The sequence below is a fragment of the Macaca nemestrina genome, chromosome 14, assembly GCF_043159975.1.
Source record: "Macaca nemestrina isolate mMacNem1 chromosome 14, mMacNem.hap1, whole genome shotgun sequence".
Lineage (NCBI taxonomy): Eukaryota > Metazoa > Chordata > Mammalia > Primates > Cercopithecidae > Macaca > Macaca nemestrina.
The window spans coordinates 23,597,558-23,619,464 of NC_092138.1; the positions used below are offsets into that span (position 1 = coordinate 23,597,558).

A 21,907-nucleotide genomic window follows, 5' to 3' on the forward strand; every position below is an offset into this window, starting at 1 on the left:
AGGCCCAGAAACTTTGATTTCAATCCTGAGGATTCAAGAAAAAGCCACTGTCCTCTTTTGGCCTAACTTATTGTGTGATGGATTCCTGCCCTTTGTAAGAACGAATACTGACAAAGACATTCTGCTTCATTTAGAAGTTGTCATTTCCAAGCAAAAAGGTAAATTGAGTCAGAAGAGATTTCACTTAAAATAAGTCTAGTAAAGGCCTTCAGAGTTTGTGTTCTATTTTAATTTAAGCTTTTCTTTGCAGAGGCTTCATTGTGTGTTGGGGGGGTTGGGGAGCTGGTCACTTAGAATCACTTGGATCTTGAGTTCCATCACAGTTCTGTTATCTGCAGAGCTTGGAAGTTAAAAATGTCATGTAAATTTTCTTCGGCTCAATTTTCTCATCTTTATTGAAGGACTATATCATTTATCATACAGTGTTGTTTAAGAATTGACATGAAAAATAAAAGTACGTAGCACAGTCTGTCTGATTTTAATGTGTTTAAATTTCAAAACACATTTTCTAATTTTGAAAGACATCCCCCAAACATGATGTATTTACAATAAGATATATATAACAAGCATAAAAACAAACAAAAAATTAAGATTTTGCAAAAGAAGGAAAAGAAATTGTCAGGACCAGTATAATTGCTGAGTGTATTAGTCAGGGTTCTCCAGAGAAACAGAACCAATAGTAGATATTTGTATTTATATATATCTGCTATATATATATATATATATATTTATATATCTGCTATATAGATATATTTGTACATATATGTGCTCTCTCTCTTTATACATATATCTAAACATGTATATGTATATTTCTTAATATACATATCTGCAAGGTAGGTGGGAGGCTGGGGACCTAGACTCACAGTTCAGATTCAAATGCAGCCTGCTGGCAGAATTCTCTTTTCCTTGAAAAAGATCAGTCTTGTTCTATTAAGAGCTTTAGCTGATTGGATGAAGCCCACCCACACTGTGGAGAATAATTTGTGTCATTTGTTTTATTTATTCAAAGTTTACTGCTTTAAATGTTCATTACCACTAGACAAAATCTTCACAGAAACATCTAGAATAATGTTTGATCCAATATCTGGCTACCATGGCCTAGTCGAGTTGACACATATAATTAGCCATCTCATTAAGACTGATTTTATTATCTATTTATTTATTTAGAGACAGGGTCTTGCTCTGTTGCCTGGGCAGAATGTGCAGTGGCACAATCATAGCTCATTGCAATCTTGACCCCCTGGGCTCATGATACTCCCCCCGAGTCTTCTGAATAGCCCGGACTACAGGTGCATACCACCAGGCCCAGCTAATTTTTTAAGATTTTTCATAGAGACAGGGTCTCACTACATTGCTAGGGCTGGTCTCAAACTCCTGGGCTCAAACGATCCTCCTGCCTTGGCCTGCCAAATTGCTGGGATTATGGGTGTGAGCCACAACACATGACCCTAAGACAGATTTTAAATTTAATTTTGAGCTTCCTAGTAAGCTTAGAAAAAAAAGAAAGATACATCTTTTATGCAATCTTTTATTAAGTAAGACAATTTACTTAGTAGAGACCATTTTTCCATACATTAAATTCCAAAATATGGTATGGTTTCTCATATACAATTTTGTATTTTGGACCTTGACCGATATCATAGGCAAGGCTTTTAAGAATTATTGTTTTATAATTAATGGAGAAGCAATTTTGGTATTTTGTTTCTGGGAAAGGTTCTCTGTAAAATCAATGAAGGTTATTCTTCCTAGGATCCTTAATCGGTGATTTGCTTTTGGGTACATTTCTAACTCCCACACCCCTCTCATGAGTTGGAGCAAATTTATAAATATGTAGCTGCTTTACTTCTTCAGGGCTTGACTAAATCAACTTTTTAGATATCTTTGAATTTGGAAAAATGCCATCTCCTGCATCCAATCTGTCACCAAATTCTGTCATTTCTGACTCCAATATTCTTTAAAAACTGTACATTCCACTCCCTCCTGTTGCCAATGTCTCAGTTTAATCTGTTATTGTTTCTCACATGAACCTAGGCAATAGTTTCCAAACTTATCTCTGCTCCTTTGGTCACTTCAAATGCCGTCTTTACACAGGCACCAGACGGCCCCTTTTTGGGACACAGTTATCATGCTACTTTTCTGTTTAACAATCATCTTTGTTGTCCCAATAAATAAAAAACAGAGTTTCAGCATCACATGTACCTTAACCTTTGACCATATCAAATTATTTAGAATATTTAGAAAATGCCGTCACTTAGAGAGTTCTGCCTCTGCAGACTGCTGTTTCCTCTGCTTGGAGTACTCTATCTTCCCAACTAGCCTAGACAAATCCCAGTCATTCTTTAAGACTCAACTTAAAGGCCATCCCCTTTGTCAGACCTTCCCTGACAGATATAAGCAAGAAGTCACTCCTTCCTCCTTCTCCCAGATCAATTTTAACATTTGAGTTACATCTCCTTGGGTGTCAGGGTCTGAAATTAAGACGTAAAGTAGAAATCACAAATAGTTCTATCACCCTTGAAAATACCTTAAATAGCCCAGCAAATAGAATACATTAAGTCTACATTCATGTCACATTGAGACTGACATACTATTGCTCTGTGAATCCTATATAGAGTATGCTTCCTTCAGATATTTATTATGTATAATAAAGACACATACTGTCTTTAAAACTAGACACATATTCAGTGCTCCACACTGAGAGGTACATGCATGTGGAGCTAAGGCTGAGAGCCATTGACTGCCATCTTCTGCCACATGCATGCGGTAGGGTATATGCTCACTGAAAGGAACAGTGTGGGGAATTATCTGCACATTTACACTGTTTCTTTCTGCTTTTTTCTCTCTCCCTCTCTCTTGTGCCATATGCAGGAGTTTAGTACAAACAGATTAAATGATTATACTCTATGGTGCATAACTTAATTCTAGTCTATTAACCTAGGTAGGGCACTCACATTGTGATACAAATTTTCATTTGATGCTCAGGAATCCCCAGGCCATCAGAGTAGAAAGCTCCATGAATACAGACCTATATTTTTTTATATCTATTTCCTTTCCTCATACATTATTAGGACTTTAGTGGTCATTTCATGAATCAGTTAATAGAAGGCAAAGGACAAGGCATTGAAATTTCCTTCCGCTTTCACTAGGAACTTTCAGTATGATGAGAGGGAAGTTTAACATGTCTGGTCATTTGTGACAAGGTTCTGCATAGGAAGAAAAATAGTCTATTTGATAGGCTTGTGAAAGATAATACAGGATAGATAAAATACCGCATAAATGCTAAATAATAAAGTGACAAGCACAATATGTCAGGGGACGCATAGTAATGCAACTATGTCTGTAAAACATTTACTGTATTTTGTCTCTGAAATGTACAACAACAACAACCCACCAAATGGCGGCATCTGTGCTTATTTCCTCCCTGGTCCTCGATATTTGGAATCCTTTCAATGTTCAATGCCCAAAAATGCAATAAATATTTTTACTTTGGTACATCTATATTTTAACACTGGAGTTGGTACCAGCCAGGATTGTGGGGTTACTCACATCATGTGACTCTCCTCCCACCATTCAATGTGTTTACAAGTGAAAACTGATAAAATGAGCATCGAAGGCAGCCTGGGAGGGAGAATGAATGGGAGAAGGCATTGCAGAATGCATACTGAGGGCTAAGTGTGGAAGGCCCAAGAAGGGGATGGGTACTGTTTATAGGCAATCTTATTAGAAGTGGTGGGAGGAGCAGGAAGTGGGAGAGTAGGTATGTACAAGCTCTGATCTCTTTGAGCACCAGGTGGCACTACTGCTTTCTCTCTTGGCTGCTGCCTACCTGTGTCAGGGGAATTCCAGAAACCTAGATTTTGTAGGAAAGGCTAGAAGATTAAGAACCTATATGGGTCAAGAGAGAAATGGGCAGACAATACAGAGATCAGAATGTTTCTTATTGATCAAATCCTAGGAATGACGGTACTCACGGCACTCTGACAATTTTTAGCATTTCGCAAGCCATCAAGGGACATGACTTGATATTGTTAAACTCAAATTTATGAACAAGAGACATTGTTTAGCTTAAGGTATTACTAGCTTGTAAATTTATTAGTAAGCTTGCCAAGTTCCTAAAGGCAGAGAAATGTGTAGAAAACCAACCAACCAAACTAAACCAAAACAAAATCAATCACTACAAGTTACTTAACACATATGTAATAGTCAATTGGAGGGTATGTATCTGCTTGTTGTATCAAGAAGATTGCTTCTCTTTGGCAGTAGGTGGTTTTTTGAGGGGTCAGTTTCTGTGAATGGGATAACTGATCTAATTCCCCTTTTCTTACTTGCTATTAGTAAGTTTAGAAGTAAATATGGGAGCCATTTGTAGTCAGTATAACATTTTGCAAGATTGTAAACACATTTTAGCCACATCTGTGGGCTTTATCTTTCATCTTGCTTCTACATCTCACATAATATTTTAAATTATATTTTACTTGCCCTTTTAATTTGTTGAATTGTATATGTTTATATGCTCTGGAAAGAGCATATCCTAATTTATATGCTTATAACATAAGTTTATATGCTCTGGAAAGGTCCTCTAAATACTTTCTGAAATAAGGAAAGGAAGACATATAATTAATTATGTAATTATAACAAATTTCCATTGGGTGTACATTGCTAAACACCAAGAATCAATAGAATTGCTCCTTCCCTCAAGAAGTTTACAACCAAATAATGGACTTACTATCAAATGTGCACTAAATAAAAATTCTTTTCTTAAAAAATATAAGTTTTTGGAGTAGAGATATCTAAGAGTAAACACAAGGGAAATAGGGATACTTGATTCCATGCTTAACTTTGTATTTCTACCGTTGGCTTTGCATGGCCTCAGGCAAGATGTATAACTGTCTCCAGCATCAATTTTTCAATAGTAAAAGGCAGATTCACCTTGGGACAAACACTTGGATAGGCTACAGTGATGAAAGGCATGGTGTGCTGTAATATTTGACTATTGTTATGTAACATTTGATTATAATCTCACTCTCAGCAAAACTAGTAGGAGAAAAGATCAATTTAAGTCACATACTAAAAGGAAAAAAAAACGTGGTTTGACTGAAATTCAGCACATTTTCTATAGGAAAGTGCCACACTATAGAGGCTATGGGTATAGTAGATGCTGATTTATTTTTAAACTTCTATTTACAACAGTTTGAGACAAATATTCAAAATTGTGTTCTTCATGTAAGAAAGTAAATGTTTTTGGAAAAAAATACAACATAAGCTTTTTTTTGAGGATTTTAGGCTGGAAGAGAAGGAAGCTAAAGAGAGTAAAATTGGGCATATTCTCCACAGGCTACTTTTCAGTAAATTTTAGAGCAACCAATAATGAAACAATTTGCTATTGCATGAAAATTAATATTTCCTTTTTTGTTTATTAATTTTTTATTCTTTTAAAACAGACACATAACTGATATGCCAGGGTGCATTACTTTGTAGAAATGGTAGTGAGATTATTTTGGGATAAATGAAGAAGAAAAGAGGTAGAAACTACAGAAGAAGGACTGGAGCTTGATTCTTACCTTTAGTTAGGCTCATTGACTTCATGGAAAACCATGGGTCAGACACAGTGGAACCTAACAGGCTTTGGTATCAGATAGAGCTGAGTGGAACCCAGCTTAGTCTGTGACACTGGGCAAGTTCCTTCACTTGATTCCTGGATTCTTTGCAAAAAGTGGGCATAATAATATCAGCCTCACTGAAAGAATAAGAAACATCCATGACATTTCTAGTTCAGGGCCAGACAAGACTTATTGCAGATGCTCACTAGATGGCAACTAATAAGGTGGGACAATTCATTAAAAAATCATCTCCTTTTATTTCTATTTAGGAGAGGACAGGAAATGATAGCTTTGCATCATGACTTGACTTCATAGTGGATGGCAGACTTTAGGTAAAGTATGGTAGTGGCCCGTAAACTGCTGCGCAAGGCCTGTCTCCTACTAGTCTTTCTCCAGTTTTGAAAAGTCACTCCTTCTAAGCTTTCATTTGCCTTTGAAATCTCTGTTGATCAATAGCTAGCTTTCATGAGGTCTAGCCTTATCTGCCTTCCTTATTCATATTCAGAGGGCAGGGGCCATGTTTTACAAAATTTCATAGTAGGCAGCACACAATCAGTTTTTCCTAATGACATAATTTATTTTAATGCAAGCTTGTCAGCCAGGGCATTGAAAAATCAGCCTCATACCCTAGTTCTTTTTTACTTTTATTCATTGACCTGCTTGCCCTAGGTGACTAGTGAGAAAGTCAGCACATTTTGAACACATTACTCTGTGTAAAGCATCCTGTTCAGCATATTACACAAGAAGGGGGAACACCTCAGGTGTTCATCAGGTGGGTAATACATAAAACTTTCTTAAGTTTTCAGGAATTAAAATTTCTCTCTACTTTGAATCCCCTATAGCTCACTGAGCTATACCCATGAAGAAATAAAAATAAGGCCGGGCGCGGTGGCTCAAGCCTGTAATCCCAGCACTTTGGGAGGCCGAGACGGGCGAATCACGAGGTCAGGAGATCGAGACCATCCTGGCTAACACGGTGAAACCCCGTCTCTACTAAGAAATACAAAAAAAAAAAAAACTAGCCGGGCGCGGTGGCGGGTGCCTGTAGTCCCAGCTACTCGGGAGGCCGAGGCAGGAGAATGGCGTGAACCCGGGAGGCGGAGCTTGCAGTGAGCTGAGATCCGGCCACTGCACTCCAGCCTGGGCTACAGAGCGAGACTCCGTCTCAAAAAAAAAAAAAAAAAAGAAATAAAAATAAAATTCTAAGCCCCCAACTAACTGAATGGACCATTTCTTGGCCAAGGGGACACCAAGGAAAACTCGGAAGCTGAGCCCCTGGCCATGACAGGATGTGAGGATGGATATGTCCCATTATATCCCTTCCCTTGCTAACCACTCTTAGGCTTTCTTCCCTAAGGGTTAAACAGAAACAAGCCCTTTGGAGAAATTTTACTGCTGATTTAACCCAACTGCCTGACTACTGCCACTCCCTTTTGCGGTTTCTGCACAACCAATCAGCATTCCTTCCCGATAAGAAACCACTGACCAGGAAGTGGTTCTGGCCAGTCTTCGAAGAACGAGCAGTGAGGGTTTTTGTGTCTTCTGTTACAGAGGGCTGACAACTTCACTCTCAGATCATGCTAATGCCGCCATTTTTGAACACGGGGTCCCATCGAGAGGCATGAATTCAATTACACCTGCGCATGTTTCTCCTTTCATAAATATTCATGACTCCTCCTATAGCTTATTGAATATGTATATTCGGCCACCTCATTCCGCATACATCTCTGTCTTATTCTTCCCACCCTTGAAATGTCTGTTTCTGGAGTCTGGAAGGAGGCTATGTTTCCCAGCCTGTCAGAATGGCCACCCTGCAGGCTGCAATCCTTTATGAGAAATAAAGCTCCACTTCACAAATGTATGAACCTTTTCATTCATCAGTTGACACCACTTAATCAAATTGAGTCTCTCTTTTTTTTTTTTAATTTCATGCTTTGCATTTTCATTCAGGAGTCTTAGAAAGTGCTAGGATTTGGGCCTAATTTCTGGTAACTTCATCTATCAGTGCTGATGTCCACTGAAATACTATCATACAGGTCTGATTCTGAGAGTTTGGTCCAGGCAGCTCACCACCTAGACTGCCTTCGTTACTCCCTGCAAAACCTCTCAGTCTGAGTCCAAGTTCCTGACACTTCCAGGCTCTCAGGACATATTCAGCTGTTCCTTTACAACTCCAGAGACAGAGCTCTGCTTCCATGTGCTTCTCAGCTTCCTGGGCTCTTTCCTTTACTGCCATTCAATCCTCCCAAACCTGGAAGCAAAGGGTTAATTAAATCCTTTTGCAAGGAAACTGAGGCTCAGAGTAGTTCAGGGACTTGTCCACTGTCATATATTTCACAAGTGGAGGAGTACACTTTCAGAGCAAAGTCCAACTAAATTCATGATTCTAGTTTCCCCCATCATGCTGGACTGCCTCAATGATTTCAGTTAAAGTCTCAGGTCTTTTTAATTCTCATGCTAAAACCTATCATTTAGTACTAACTTTTAATAGTTTCACACTTATTTTTAGTTAAATATCACCTTGGAAAGTAAAAACAGGAGTTTTAAAGGCATGTTTCTCAAAATATGGTGGTCTACATCAGAATTACCTGGACTAATTGTTAAAATATTTATTCTTAGGCCCAATTATAGCCCTACAGAATCATTATTACTATTGGGCAATGAAATAAGTATTATTAATAAACTCACCTAATAATTACTATTCATGTCAAATTTAGTAGATTATTTCTTTAACGTATGTAGACAAGTTTATTTTGATCTTAGTAAGGAGAGTGAGAAATAGTTGAAATACAAGGTGCTAAGGCTTTGAATTGGTTCATCGCACTATCTAACTACTGAAAATTTTGGATATGGAGGAATGACCTTAATATTGGGAAAAAAGAAGAAAACAGAAGAACAGCAGATGAATTCCTGAGACCTGAGACAAATTTCCTCTCCTTCTTGATTTTGCCTGCAGGCAGTTCTGTGTGAGAGTGGATGAACTGGTGAGAAAATGTATTTGAAATTTAAACCTACAGTAACTTTTGGGTTAAGAACTATATTCCCAAATGAAATAACTTCGTTATTATTTTTAACTCCCTCTGCCCAAATACCCTAAGGACTTAAGCTGCTTGATATAGCAGTCTAGGTGCTCACTTTCAGAACCAAGATAGCTTTTCTATTTTATTCTTCACATCACAGTAAAACTGTTAGATGGGCTGAATGCCTGGGTTCAAAATTTCAGAAATTTGCACCTAAATTGCACCTGTAAAATATGTCCTCACACATGTGAGTCATTTTACTTGCAAATTATTGTTTTGCATATGCAATTACTTGCTTGCATCTGGCTATACATTTTGTGGAACAATTAAGTGTTTACGTTAGAAAATTAGATCACTAATTTTATGTTCATTTTTGTAAGTCTTAGAACTTAAACTACCAGAATGTTTTTAGACAGAAAGATCAGTATTGCACATGGTCTAAATTGTGAGGGAGGAGTACATTCTTTCATCCATTCATTTGTTAATTTGACAAATATATTCTGAATGCCTACTGTGGGTCAGCTGCTGCACTGGATGCTAAAGTTACAATGATAAACAAATAGTCCTGCCTCCGGACATGGAGGTTAACACTATGTTTAGTTGCATTTAGAGACCAGAAATTTGTTAGTGTCTTGCTTGATAACTTCAAAATATGCAGTTTTCACTTAACTCTCAGGTTATTTTCTAATATGCGCCATATCAAGTTGAAAATAGACAGTTGTCATTTCTCACTACTTTCACTGATGGAATGAATAATAAAACGGGGGGATCATTTTTTATTTGATTTTGCTTTTCTCCTAATTCACAAATTAGCATGGCAAGTTTGTATGTCTTTTATGCAATCGTTGGACTCTAGATCAGATAGTCTGTGGATGATTAATAGAAGCATAATTTGTGAAAATTAAAGGCTGATGATGGTCTTTGAATGAATGCCCTTCCTATGGGAAGATGTTCAGGGCTTTTGCAACTTGACCCTTGTATACTTTTCTCTGGGTAAAAACTATATTTTAGAGTGCTTAGTTTGTTGGGATAATGACTTCAAGATTAGAGAGGCATTGCATTACACACCTATACATTTCTTCATAAACAAAAATACATCAATACACCTGCACACATACGTATCTTGTGTCTATAAAGTCTGTAAAACACTGGTCTTTTAAATCTATCAATTTATCATTCAGGACCTAATTATAATAATACATTTATAGATATTTTGGGTTGAAAGAAACTTGAAAGTACTTTTTATTTAGTTCCCTTACTTTACAAATGAGTAAACTGAGGCCTGGGGAGGTTAAAAGAATTTCAAGGATTACACAGATGCTAAGGCAGAGAAAAGACTAAAATCTGGTATATAGGCATTCATTATTTTTTGAAAAATATCTTTTGTGAAGTAATGTAATGGAAACCAACTAACGTTACCCTTGCAGATCCTATGGTGATGTTGAATGTGGCTCTTCTTTAAATAAATGTGGGAGGAAGAGAAAAATTATACAAAATCAGAGAAGAGTCGGAAAAGCAGAAGTTTGTCTTCTCTGTTAGATACTGCTTTTTCTAGTAACCACAAAGCTTGACATACATTAAGGGCAAATAAAGATGAGAGATGGTAAAGGGAAGGAATAGGGAGAGAGATATCTGGAAATTTTATGCACTTATACAATGTTTCGTTTTGTTGCAATCAGGGTCTCAACAGAAAACAGATGTCAAGCATAAATTAAGAATATTCCAAGAAAATTTATTTACATAAGAACCAACTACAGAAGTGTGGACTTGATAGAAACCACAAGAAATAGTACAGCAACGCTGGATTAATAACCACGGAGCTGGTACCACCTCTAGGCCCAGGGGAATGAGGAGAGAGGGAGTGATTACTAGGACCCAGAAGGGAAAATTTTCTTGAGAAGGCTGTCTTGAGAGGAGTAGTGACCTTCATTGGAGAGACACAGCCAGGTTGAGACAGGGGATCCCAGCAGAAAAAATATCCTGTAATGTTGTTTTCTACTCGTCTCTGATTTCTTGCTGATATCCCCATTGTTAATTCTAACTGGAAGCCAGAAAGCAAGGAAGAGCCCATTAATGTCATCTGCCGATGGGGAAGAAGGCAGGTGGAAAGGTCTAGGTAAGGATTTGGAGTTGCAAACAAATGGCACAAGGTACACTCTTCCAAAAAGAAGCCAAGCACTCTTACAAGAATATATAGAATGTCAGAAAATGGCATACATTAAAATACTATGAAAGAAAAAAAAAAGAAATAAAAAGAACTGACACCATTGAAACTAAAAGACTGATTTATACAATTGCTCACACTAGATGGAAAATTATTTATCTCTAATGCAATTGTTCAGAGATAGGTGGGTAGTCTAAGGGCAGCTCTGCTCCATGAGGGCATTGTTCTTTCTTTTTGCTTTGATCAGCACCACACCATGTTTAAATTTTAGTCTGTAGGAAAATCAAATTACCGTATGGGGAGCAAGCAGCTTCCCCTTAAGGAAGTGGCTGAGACATTATACGCCTCTCTTCTGTAGCTCCTCGGAGTCCCTGGGTGTTGGACCCTTCTGTGACCTCCAGCTATTTGATTCACTTTTCCTGTCTGTAAGTTCTGGCAGTTGGACACTTAGGGGAGATTCAGCCTTTTGCCCTCAGAAAGCTCTCTACTTGGCCTCTACTGATCAGCCAGGCTTCATACCTAAATTGTTTGGCTGTGTCATCCTATCTGAACTTACGTGAATGCCAGAGCGCATGGCGTTGGGGCTCTGAGTGCCTGCCAATGGGTCAAATACAATCTAAGTGTGCTGGTAATTCTCCATGGGGTAACTTGGGCCAAAATAGAAGAATGGAGGAAACCTAGTTTCTTTCTTCTTTATCCTATGTACCCTTTCATAGTCCTTATCAAATTCTTTGAAGCACAGTGTTTCTTGGTAGTCTATCTGGAGAAGTTCTATGCATGAAATACATGCAACTTGCAAACAATCAGCTTTGTGTTGTTGAAACATCATTTTACATCTTGCATAGCTCAGTTGCCTTTGTCCTCATCCTGGATCCTCTGAATGTATGCCTTGCCAAAAAGCATCTTCCTTTCATCCTTGATTCAGGCTTTGTGTTCTAGGGAAGCTGATATAGAACATATCTATTCACATTTGGTTGATCAGTCCTGGTCCGTGATAAAACTTGAAGTAGACAAGTGTTTTGCTGAATAAGACAAATGAGAAAATCATGGAATTTTGGGAATAGTGAGACATTTTTGCCAAAGAAGAAGAAAATAAAGTCAGGAATGAGACCAAAAAAGACAAAACAAAATAAAATGTGTAACATAATTCTTTACACCAAGTAGATAAAAAACTCAATTTAACTTTTACAGAAGCTACCACAAAAAAGAAAATATTGTTTATTTTTGTGTTCATGATACAATGAGTAGAAAAAAAAAAAAAAAACCAGAAACCCAAATCTTTAGGAAAAATTCAAATTATTTGTATAAATTTCAATTAAATTTTCTTTCTGAATCTTATATCACTTATGAATACTACCAGAAATAAATAACACAATGTACGACCAACAGTGACTTCGTAATGAAGATATTTGATTATCTCACTCAATAGGAAGTGTAGAGGTAAGCATCCAAAGGTTTATTTCCCTTCAGGATCACTAAGGATCCACGTGATTTTCATCTTTTGCTCTACCCATCTTCAGTACATTGTTTTGATCCTTTAGTTTGTCTTCTCTTGGTGGTGAGATGTCTGCCGGTGTTCCAACTATCAAAGGTAGGAAGTGGGGAAGGAAGTACAGGGCAGGAGAGAATTTTTGCTCTAATGTCTTTCATGGGATGGGGAAAGGTCTTTCCTGGCATTCCCCTACTTCAACTTCTGTTTATGTCACACTGGCCAGAACTGGGTCATCATGGCTATTCAAACCTGCAAGAGAGGCTGGGAGTTTAAGCACTGGCCTTTTTGAGTGTAAGAAACTCACAAGGAGAAGAGGGTTGAGAAAAGGCAGATGGAGACACAACTGGTAGGGTCTTTTTTTTTTTTTTTTTTTTTAAATAGTTCTCATAATGAGAATTGCCAGTGATATAATGACTAATATCCTAGGTAACATGTTACAGTAGATATGTAATAGCTGTACATAAGTGCTTTCCATACATGCTGATGACATTATACCACCATATGATGCAGTAGAAATAATTCCTCATAGTGGGAATAGGTAGGCTAGAAATGGTTGCAGTCTAGGTGTGTAGGCAATTGACCTAACTTGCATATTTTAGAACATGGGACAGTTTAGTCTGTGTGTTCTAAAATCCTGTCCCTGAATCCAGATTTGTAAGGCTAATGTATATGTTACATAGCTCCAGATTACACTTCATGGTGATGCTTGAGTATGACTCTTTGATTTTGTCATTTCTATATAGATCCAGAATTACTAGGAGATAAGTAAGAAATAAAGCTGCCTGATTTTGGGGAGATAACCTAGTATGAATGCATGCATGCTATCTCTGCTTGGATGTAATCATGCCAGGGGGCCAGGATTCTGTTCAGAAGATTGCTTCAAATTGGCTTCAGTGCCTGCACAAGTGGGCAATAAAGGCCCCCAAGATATACTCCATATTATATCACAGAAATAATTATACCTGAAGAATTTAAGGCAAGTAAAATCACACGCTTGCCTGGACAAAAAGCAAAATGCTAAACTTTCAGGAGTGCTATTTTCTGGTGTACCCTCCAAAATAAACCGTGAGTGAATATGCACCAAAATAAGTAAACAAGGTAATTTATTGTATGTGGTTGTTATTTATATACCAATTGAAAGTAACAGAATGGCTTCCAAAAATAACTACTTTAGTTTTAGAATAGTTCCTCTGCACTCCCTTTTGGCAATAATCAGCAAATAGAATTGATGATTCAGGCTACTAGTAGTATGACATAATAAAACTATGCTGTCTTTATATAATAAAATATTTGCCTTTTTTGTGCCAGTTTTGTCTTTTTTCTTAAGAGTAAAATAAGTTAATATTTATTAAGCCCCGTACTTACTTAAATCTCTTGATACCAATGACATAGACGCTATCTTCAAAATGTTAAGTGACTCAGAAAACTTAAGGGGTGTGTCCAAGTTATGCAGTTTTAAGTGGTAGATCTGGGATAACGAGGAGGCCTGAATTTTGTGAATCTAAAAGTGGATTAGAATTATTCGGAAACAAGAAAGAGAACTGCCCAGAATTTCTGCTTAGCACAGACTCAGGATCTTTGAGTTCAAGGTCATATATGAGGGAAGTACTGAAACTAGGCCTCATAATTCCTAAGCCTCATAAAATTTAGAAAGCTTGGCCATCATGAAACTTAAACCCCAGATGGCCACGGATAGCCCCCCGAGGTTCCCAGAACCCAAACAGAAAGACAATTCCGGGAAATAGCCTCATGAGGTCCCACCCTGATAGCCTCATGAGGTCCCACCCTGATAACCTCATGGGGTCCCACCCTGACTCAATGTCCCCGATGTTCCCGGAATCAGCAATTCCAGGAAAGAACCTCCTAAGGTCCCGCTCCAACCAATCAGAACAAGATACCTTGCTCAGGCCATAGACAGACCCAATTACCACGCGCCTAAAGCTTTGTTTGAATTTCGCGCCCTAAGCTGTGTTTGAACTTGTGTTTGCCTATATAAACAACCTGTAACAAGCACTCGGGGTCCCAGGGCCAACTTAGAGCTTGGGACCCTAGCGCGCTAGTAATAAACAACTCTCTGCTGTGAATCTCGTGTCGGTGATCCTTCGCGGCGACCCCTGCCCAGGAGGGAATCGACAGTTCGGTTCCAACAGTACAAAGTATCTGTTTACCTTTTTCTCAGGCTGTGTTTATTTCATGAGACAAAGCCTATCAATGTCGTAAGGTGAAGACTTCACACATTTTTTTCATAATCCATCTCCACCTGCTTCATGGTAATTGAAAATCCCACTCATATTCTAGCGTTGGGCTGCTGGTGGTGTTAGCTTTCACCCTCATCTCTGTTTTCATCTGTGCCGCAATTGAAGGGGTGGCCTGCCCCTCCACACCTGCGGGCGTTTCTCGTTAGGTGGAACGAGAGACTTGAGAAAAGAAATGAGACACAGAGACAAAGTATAGAGAAAGAAAAAGTGGGCCCAGGGGACCAGCGCTCAGCACACAGAGAACCCACACCGTCACCGGTCTCTGAGTTCCCTTAGTATTTATTGATAATTATCTTTACCATCTTAAAGATAAGGGAGTGGCAGGACAATAGGATCATTGTAGGGAGAAAATTAGCAGTAAGACATATGGATAAAGATCTCTGTGACATGAATAAGTTCAAAGGAAAATGCTGTGCCTTGATATGCATATGCAAACATTTCCATAAACCTTTTAGCAGCATTGTGCCAGCAAGTCCTACCAGCAAGTCCCACCAGCAAGTCCCACCTTATGCCGTTAGGCAGTTTTCTCCTATCTCAGTAAACAGAGCATACAATTGGGTTTTACACCGAGATGTTCCATTGCCCAGGGACGGGCAGGAGACAGATGCTTTTCTCTATCCAACTGCCAACATCCGCCAAAAGGCCTTCTTTCTTCTTGTACTAGTCCTCCTCAGCACAGACCCTTCACGGGTGTCGGACTGGGGGACGATCAGGTCCTTCTCTTCCCACGAGGCCCTATTTCAGACTATCACATGGGGAGAAACCTTTGACAATACCTAGCTTTCCTAGGCAAAGGTCCCTGGAACCTTTGGCCGTGTACGTGTCCCTGGGTACTTGAGATTAAGAGAATGGTGATGACCTTTAACCAGCAAGCTGCCTTCAGGCACTTGTTTAACAAAGACACATCCTGCACAGCCCAAAATCCATTAAACCTTGAGTTACCACAGCACATGTCTCTTGCAAGGACAAGGTTGGGGGTAGGGTCACAGATTAACAGCATCTCAAATACAGTACAAAATGGAGTCTCTTATGTCTACTTCTTTCTATATAGACACAGTAACAGGCTGATCTCTCTTTCTTTTCCCCACACCAATGATAACTTGGATAGAGAGTATGTCAAGTATTACTAATTAAAGGCAATTTTAAATGGAAAGTCTTGTTTCATGGAATTTTAAAGTGTATTCATATATGATTATTTACTTTTTCTCATATTTCTCAATTCTTAATTCTATCTTTTAAGGCTGAAATTCTAGTTTTATGCATTATAACTTTCAGTACCTGCTCCTCCCCCACCCATACACATTCCACATATAGTACAAGCCCAGAATACACACACACACACACACACACACACACACACACACTCATACACCATGCATACCACACCATCACACACATTCACATATACCTGCTTTCTTTTTTTTATACCTTGCCTTAGTCACACACAACTGAGCAGGCAAGAGGGCACAAAACATGGCGCTTTGTACTCCTGGAGCTGCAGCCTTCTGACGTTGAATAACATAATTAAAAGAGAAACATGGAAAGCCATCATAGCAATGCCTAGAGATATCTAAAGTTTGTCAAGTCATTCATGAATTCGGAGTATCAGAGACACAGGCCTATCTGTGTCAATATATGCTCTCTCGGGCACATTATAGGCAATGTAGTCCAAGGGACAGTTGTGTTCCATGGTTAGGTTTTCCTGGGTTTTAGTATTTTGCCCATAACATCCTAGAAGTGTCTTGTATCTAACGTAGACTAACCAAACAAAGACTCATTCATTTCTACCCATATCAGATTTGTTTTTTTCCCAATAGGTGATAAGCATCAACATTTACAATTTAGGAACTTTTGCGAAAGTACATCCTGAATTTTAGATGACAAGAATGGAAGACATCAATACTATATGTGGGGAAAAAAAGAATTGAAGAACAATAGAACCCAAGATAGAATGGATTAGAAAAGATTCAAGTTAAAAAGGCAAAGAATATCTCAGATATATAGATATCTCAGATATGTATATCTATATATTCCATTATATATTCTCTCTGTATATATATGTGTATATGTATATGTGTGTATATGTGTGTGTATGTGTATCTGTTTACCTTCAGATTATGTCTCATGTATTTGAATTGAAGCTGTGTTTTCTCCTTATCTTGAAAGATTTACCTTTATATTCCCCAGAATTTACTGAATGAGTTTTCACTTTGTTGATGAAAGTTGTACTTCCAAGAATTTAGCAGACAGTGGTGACTGTCTTGAAGCTAAATTACAGCAGCATAATTATTTCTATCCAATATAGAATACTACATGATACTTTGTATATGGTATAAGTTTGATTTTGAAAACTGTTACTAAAAATGAGAATAACAACATTTTTCTCAATAATTTTCTATTTTAAATTATTTTATTTGGATTTTCAGGGCAGTTTGTTGATAGAATGCTAAAATAGTACAAAGTCAGTGCAAAAGTGTTGCAATAGCTAAAAAATTAAGTACGTTGTTCATTGTTTTGGTTTCTTGACAAGGGTATCAAAAAATATATCATCCCTTCTCATAAAGGGACACATAGATAGCCATAATGACAGATAGAGGTTCTCTAATCTCTGGCTTAAAATGGCAGGTATGGGCACAGAGGCGAAATAGGATTTAGTTCTGCCTAGAAGAAAAGGTGACAGAAGGAGCTTTGTGGAGGAGATTAAATTTGAATTGGACCTTAGAAGATGGTTAGAATTAGGATTTCCATCTATGATGGTGAACTAAGTAATTTGAACCAAACTTTCTCATAAGAACAACTTTAAAAACTGCTTAAATCTTTAAAAAGTATTTTATATATTTATTAGAAATCATAGTTTTTAATTTATTATATGTGATTATGTTTATATTTAGACCCAATTATTTAGATAGATTAAGAAATGGCCAAGGATATTTATTTCATCTCAGGAAATTTTAGTCTGACTAACCGCAAAATCTTATTTTGTCTTATATACTCAAACAAATGTGTCTATATATGTGTGTGAGGTATATGTGTATTTATGTGCTTTTTTATCCAACTTTTATTTTAGTTTCAAGGAGTACATGTGCAGGCTTGTTACATGAGAAAATTGCATGTTGCAGGGGTCTGGTGTACAGATAAGTTTGTCACTCGGGTAATCAGCACAATACTTGATAAGTAGTTTTTTGATCCTCAGTGTCCTCACACTCTCCACCCTTAAGCAGACCTGGTGTCTATTATTCTTTTCCTTGTATCCATGTGTATTCAACATTTAACTCCCACGTGTAAGTGTGAACATGCAGTATTTGGTTTTCTGTTCCTGCATTAATTTGCTTAGAAAAATGCCCTCCAGCTTTATCCATGTTGCTGCAAAGGACATGATCTCATTCTTTTTTATGGCTGCATAGTATTCCATAGCATATATGTACCACTTTTTTTTTTTAATCAAATCTACCATTGATGGGCATCTAGATTGATTCCATGTTGTTGCTGTTGTGAATAGTGCTGTAATGAACATATGCGTTCATGTGTCTTTATGGTAGAACAATTTATATTCTTCTGGGTGTATATCCAGTAATGGGATTACTGGGTTGAATGGTAATGCTGTGTTAAGTTCTTTGAGAAATTTCTGACTGCGTTTCACAGTGGCTGAACTAATTTACATTCCTACCAGCAGTGTATAAGTGTTCCCTATTATCTGCAACCTTGCCAGTATCTGTTATTTTTTGACTTGCTAGTAATAGCCATTCTGACTGGTATGAGATGGTTTCTCATTGTGGTTTCTATTTGCATTCCCCTAAGGATTAGTGATATTGAGTGTTTTTTTCGTACACTTGTTGGTCATGTGCTAAAAAAGGCATTTTTAAAGGAATCAAACTATTAACAAAACTATGAAGACTTATAAAGTAGAAGCCAGGAGAAGATAAAGATCCAAAGAAGTAGCCATGGCATTTGGGTTTGTATTCCCCTTGGAAAAGCAAGTTGAAATAGGTACTTGTCAATTCCAGAAGGTATGGTTGAGAGGACGAGGGGCTGAACAGCACTAAATGGGCAATTATTGAAGCCCAGAACCAATAGGCAGAAAAACTCATCTTAGTCTAGTAACCCAAATGGGCTGCATCATAGGAGTAAAGACGAACTATTATGCTGCCAGTGAACTTGTGCAAAGATTTTCCCAGAGAGTTAATGCCCATTAGTACTTGGCAAAAGCAAAGATAAATCCTCTCTGGAGAAAGATAACGTTCCGACTCTCAAACGATTTTTACGAATGATTTATAAATGAAATATTTGGTACAAAATAAAAATAATCAGGAATTTAAGAAGACAAATTCACGTGAAGAAAAGCCAGAATATACAGCAGATGAAATAAATAACCCATGAAATCAAATTAAGATAAAGTCTAAACAATTCCTAGGAGTTATTTATACATAAACACTAAAATAACAGGGATTATTAAGTTAAAAAGTAAAGATTCAACATTTTGGCAGAGAATCAAATGAAAATTCTTGAATGGAAAAAATGATCAAAATTTAGACCCCAGTGAATAGATTTAATAGCAAATTAGACACAGTTGAACAGAAGAATTAGTAATCTAAACAACGGGTGACAAAAAAAATCCCAGTGGAAGCAATGAGATCACCAAGAATTAAGATACAAAATAAAAGGTGATATAAAGAGAAGGTATAACATTTATTACTTGAAGTCAAAGAATAAGACAGAAAAAAATGAGCCAGATGCATTTTTGGAAGAGTTAATGACCAAGACTTTTTTTCAGGACTAATCACAGATATCTAGACACAGATTCCAGAAACTATATGAAACTGAGGTGGATACAGAAGTTCATGATTAGGCTTGTTATAATAATAAAATTGCTAAAAATCAAAGGTAAAGAAGAAAAAAACCTTAAAAGCAACCAGAAACAGAGAGACAGACTTTAAAGGAGCAATTCTTAGACAGTAGCTGACTTTTCCACAGAAGAAAATTAAATGATGCTTTTATAAAACAGAAAGAAAATAATTTCCAATAGAGAATTCTACATTCACTAAAAATATTCTTCAAAATGAAGGTGAAATAACCATTGTGGAAGACAGTGTGGCAGTTCCTCAAAGACCTTGAACAAGGAATACCATTTGATCCAGCAATTCCATTACTGGGTATATGTCCAAAGGAATAGAAATCATTCTACCATAAAGATACATGCACATGTATGTTCATTACAGCACTATTCACAATAGCCAAGACATGAAATCAACCCAAATGCCCATCAGTGATAGACTGGATAAAGGAAATGTGGTACGTATATAGCATGGAATACTATACTGTCATAAAAAGGAATGAGATCATGTTCTTTGCAGAGACATGGATGGAACTGAAAGTCATTTCTCAGCAAGCTAACACAAGAACAGAAAACCAAATATTGCACCTTCTCACTTACAAGTCGGAACTGAACCATCTGAACACATAGACACAGGAAGAAGAACAATACACACTGGGGCCTGTCGGGGGTGGGAAGGGGGAGGGAGAGCATCAGGAAAAATGGCCAATGCATGCTGGTCTCATTCGCAAGCAATGGGTTGACAGGTGCAGCAAACCATCATGGCACATGTTTACCTATGTAACAAACCTGCACATCCTGCACATATACCCTGGAACTTAAAATAAAATATGAAGGTGAAATAAGGACATTTTAAATATTATATTTGTTGGAGTAGATTGGAGTAGATTTATCACCTGCAGTCCTCCACTGAAAAAAAATACTATAGGGTATTTTTAGGTAGGAGAAAAATTATTCCAGAAGGAAATAAAGTGATGTTGGTAGAAATGCAGGGCAAGGCAAAATGTACATCCATGGGTTAATCTAAATGAACATAGCCTACATAAATAATAATATTAATGTCATATTTATTGTATCATATATATATAAGTAAAATGTAAATACACACACACAAATACATTTCATTCTGCAAAGGAATTAAAGAAGACAGAAGTGCTTGCACTGCCCACATAGAGGGTCACATAACTGCCTGTTAGACTTGATTAAGTCTAGAATACAACAAACTGTAAATAGATGAGGCGCTCCAATTGTATATTGTTTTTTTTAAAATTCAACCCTATGCAGTTTAAAGAAGACACATCTAATACAGAAGGAGTCAGATAGCTTGAAAGGACAACGTTGGGCAAAAGGATTCCTAATAATTCCACAGACAAGCCAGGGTGGTAAGTAGTATATTTATAGCATTGTACAAAGACCGCAATTCACATGAGTGACAGTAAGGGAAGAGCCCTTTGTTAGTAACATTGTCTTTAGTGGACATGGTTTACAGGATGAAGGAAGACCGAGAACATTAATGTATTAAGAAATCTTGTTCCTGGTACATTTATGATTGAGACAAAAAAAAAAAAAAAAAAAAAAACCGGGAAGATCTTTTAGTCCCTTTCAAGTGACTTGGTTGATAGAATTATAAAATATTCTACAGGACCAGTGAGGATCTGGCTATCAGTGACACTGGTATCTTTCACAGTTTGTATACTAGAGGAAACACAAATTTATACTCACATAAGGAAATCACTATGTTTCTCTGAAAATAAGTAAAGGGAAATATTTGCTATTATATTCAACATGGCTGTTGTAATTATAACCCATTTGGTCAAAATTCACTTAATTGAGTGCAAATAATAAATAGTAACTCAAGAGGGTGATTCATTTATATCTAATTAAATAGACACACAAAAGTTGTCACACACAATGATGAACAGACTTCACCCTTTGTTGATGTAAAGAATGATTTTTTAAAAACTTTATTATCCACCTACTTCTCCACCCACAGGCTTGAGCTATTTCACTAATATAAAATTAAATCTATTTTATGTAGTACTTTTATGAACTGTTTTTAACCACAAGGGCTATAATAGCTTGCTGTATTCTTTTACTTTTTACACATTTCTTTTTTATTTTAATTTTTCTCTGTTTGGTCAAAATTTTAATTTACCCAGTATTGCATGCTTTTCTTATATGGCAAAGTTCATATCCATGAAGCATTTTATTTAGTTCCTGGAGTGGGTAGTATTAGTTGATACAGTACATTTAGTTAATGAGACAATGATACAGTTAATTATTGGTAAGAAAACTCAGGACCAATATGAGCATGACCCTCCATTTATAAGTGAAGCCACTGCATAAATATTTATATTAGTCTCTGCAGTGTGACTAATGTTGGAAATTCATTGTACTTCTGAAGAAAAACCACTTGGAGACCTTCAAGTAGGATTTACTTTCCTGATCAATTGTTGATGAGTTTTTAATCCTTGATAGTAGGAAGTAGTAAGTACAGGAGGGAAGCAGAGGAGATGGGGAACAATTTGCTATCATAGAGAGG

At 37.2% G+C, this 21,907-nt stretch overlaps 2 long non-coding RNA genes across 2 annotated transcripts in view; one reads left to right on the forward strand and one right to left on the reverse strand.

Moving 5' to 3' along the window:
• LOC112422982 (uncharacterized) overlaps nucleotides 1-21,907 on the forward strand; it is a 196,859-nt gene that overhangs the window by 87,183 nt on the left and 87,769 nt on the right. The gene's annotated exons all lie outside the window — the stretch shown is intronic.
• LOC105498681 (uncharacterized) lies at nucleotides 212-12,425 on the reverse strand. Its single transcript, XR_011613037.1, has 3 exons — nucleotides 12,207-12,425; nucleotides 11,491-11,806; nucleotides 212-332 (listed from the first exon to the last, which is right to left on the reverse strand). It is a non-coding gene; the product is annotated as an uncharacterized lncRNA (long non-coding RNA).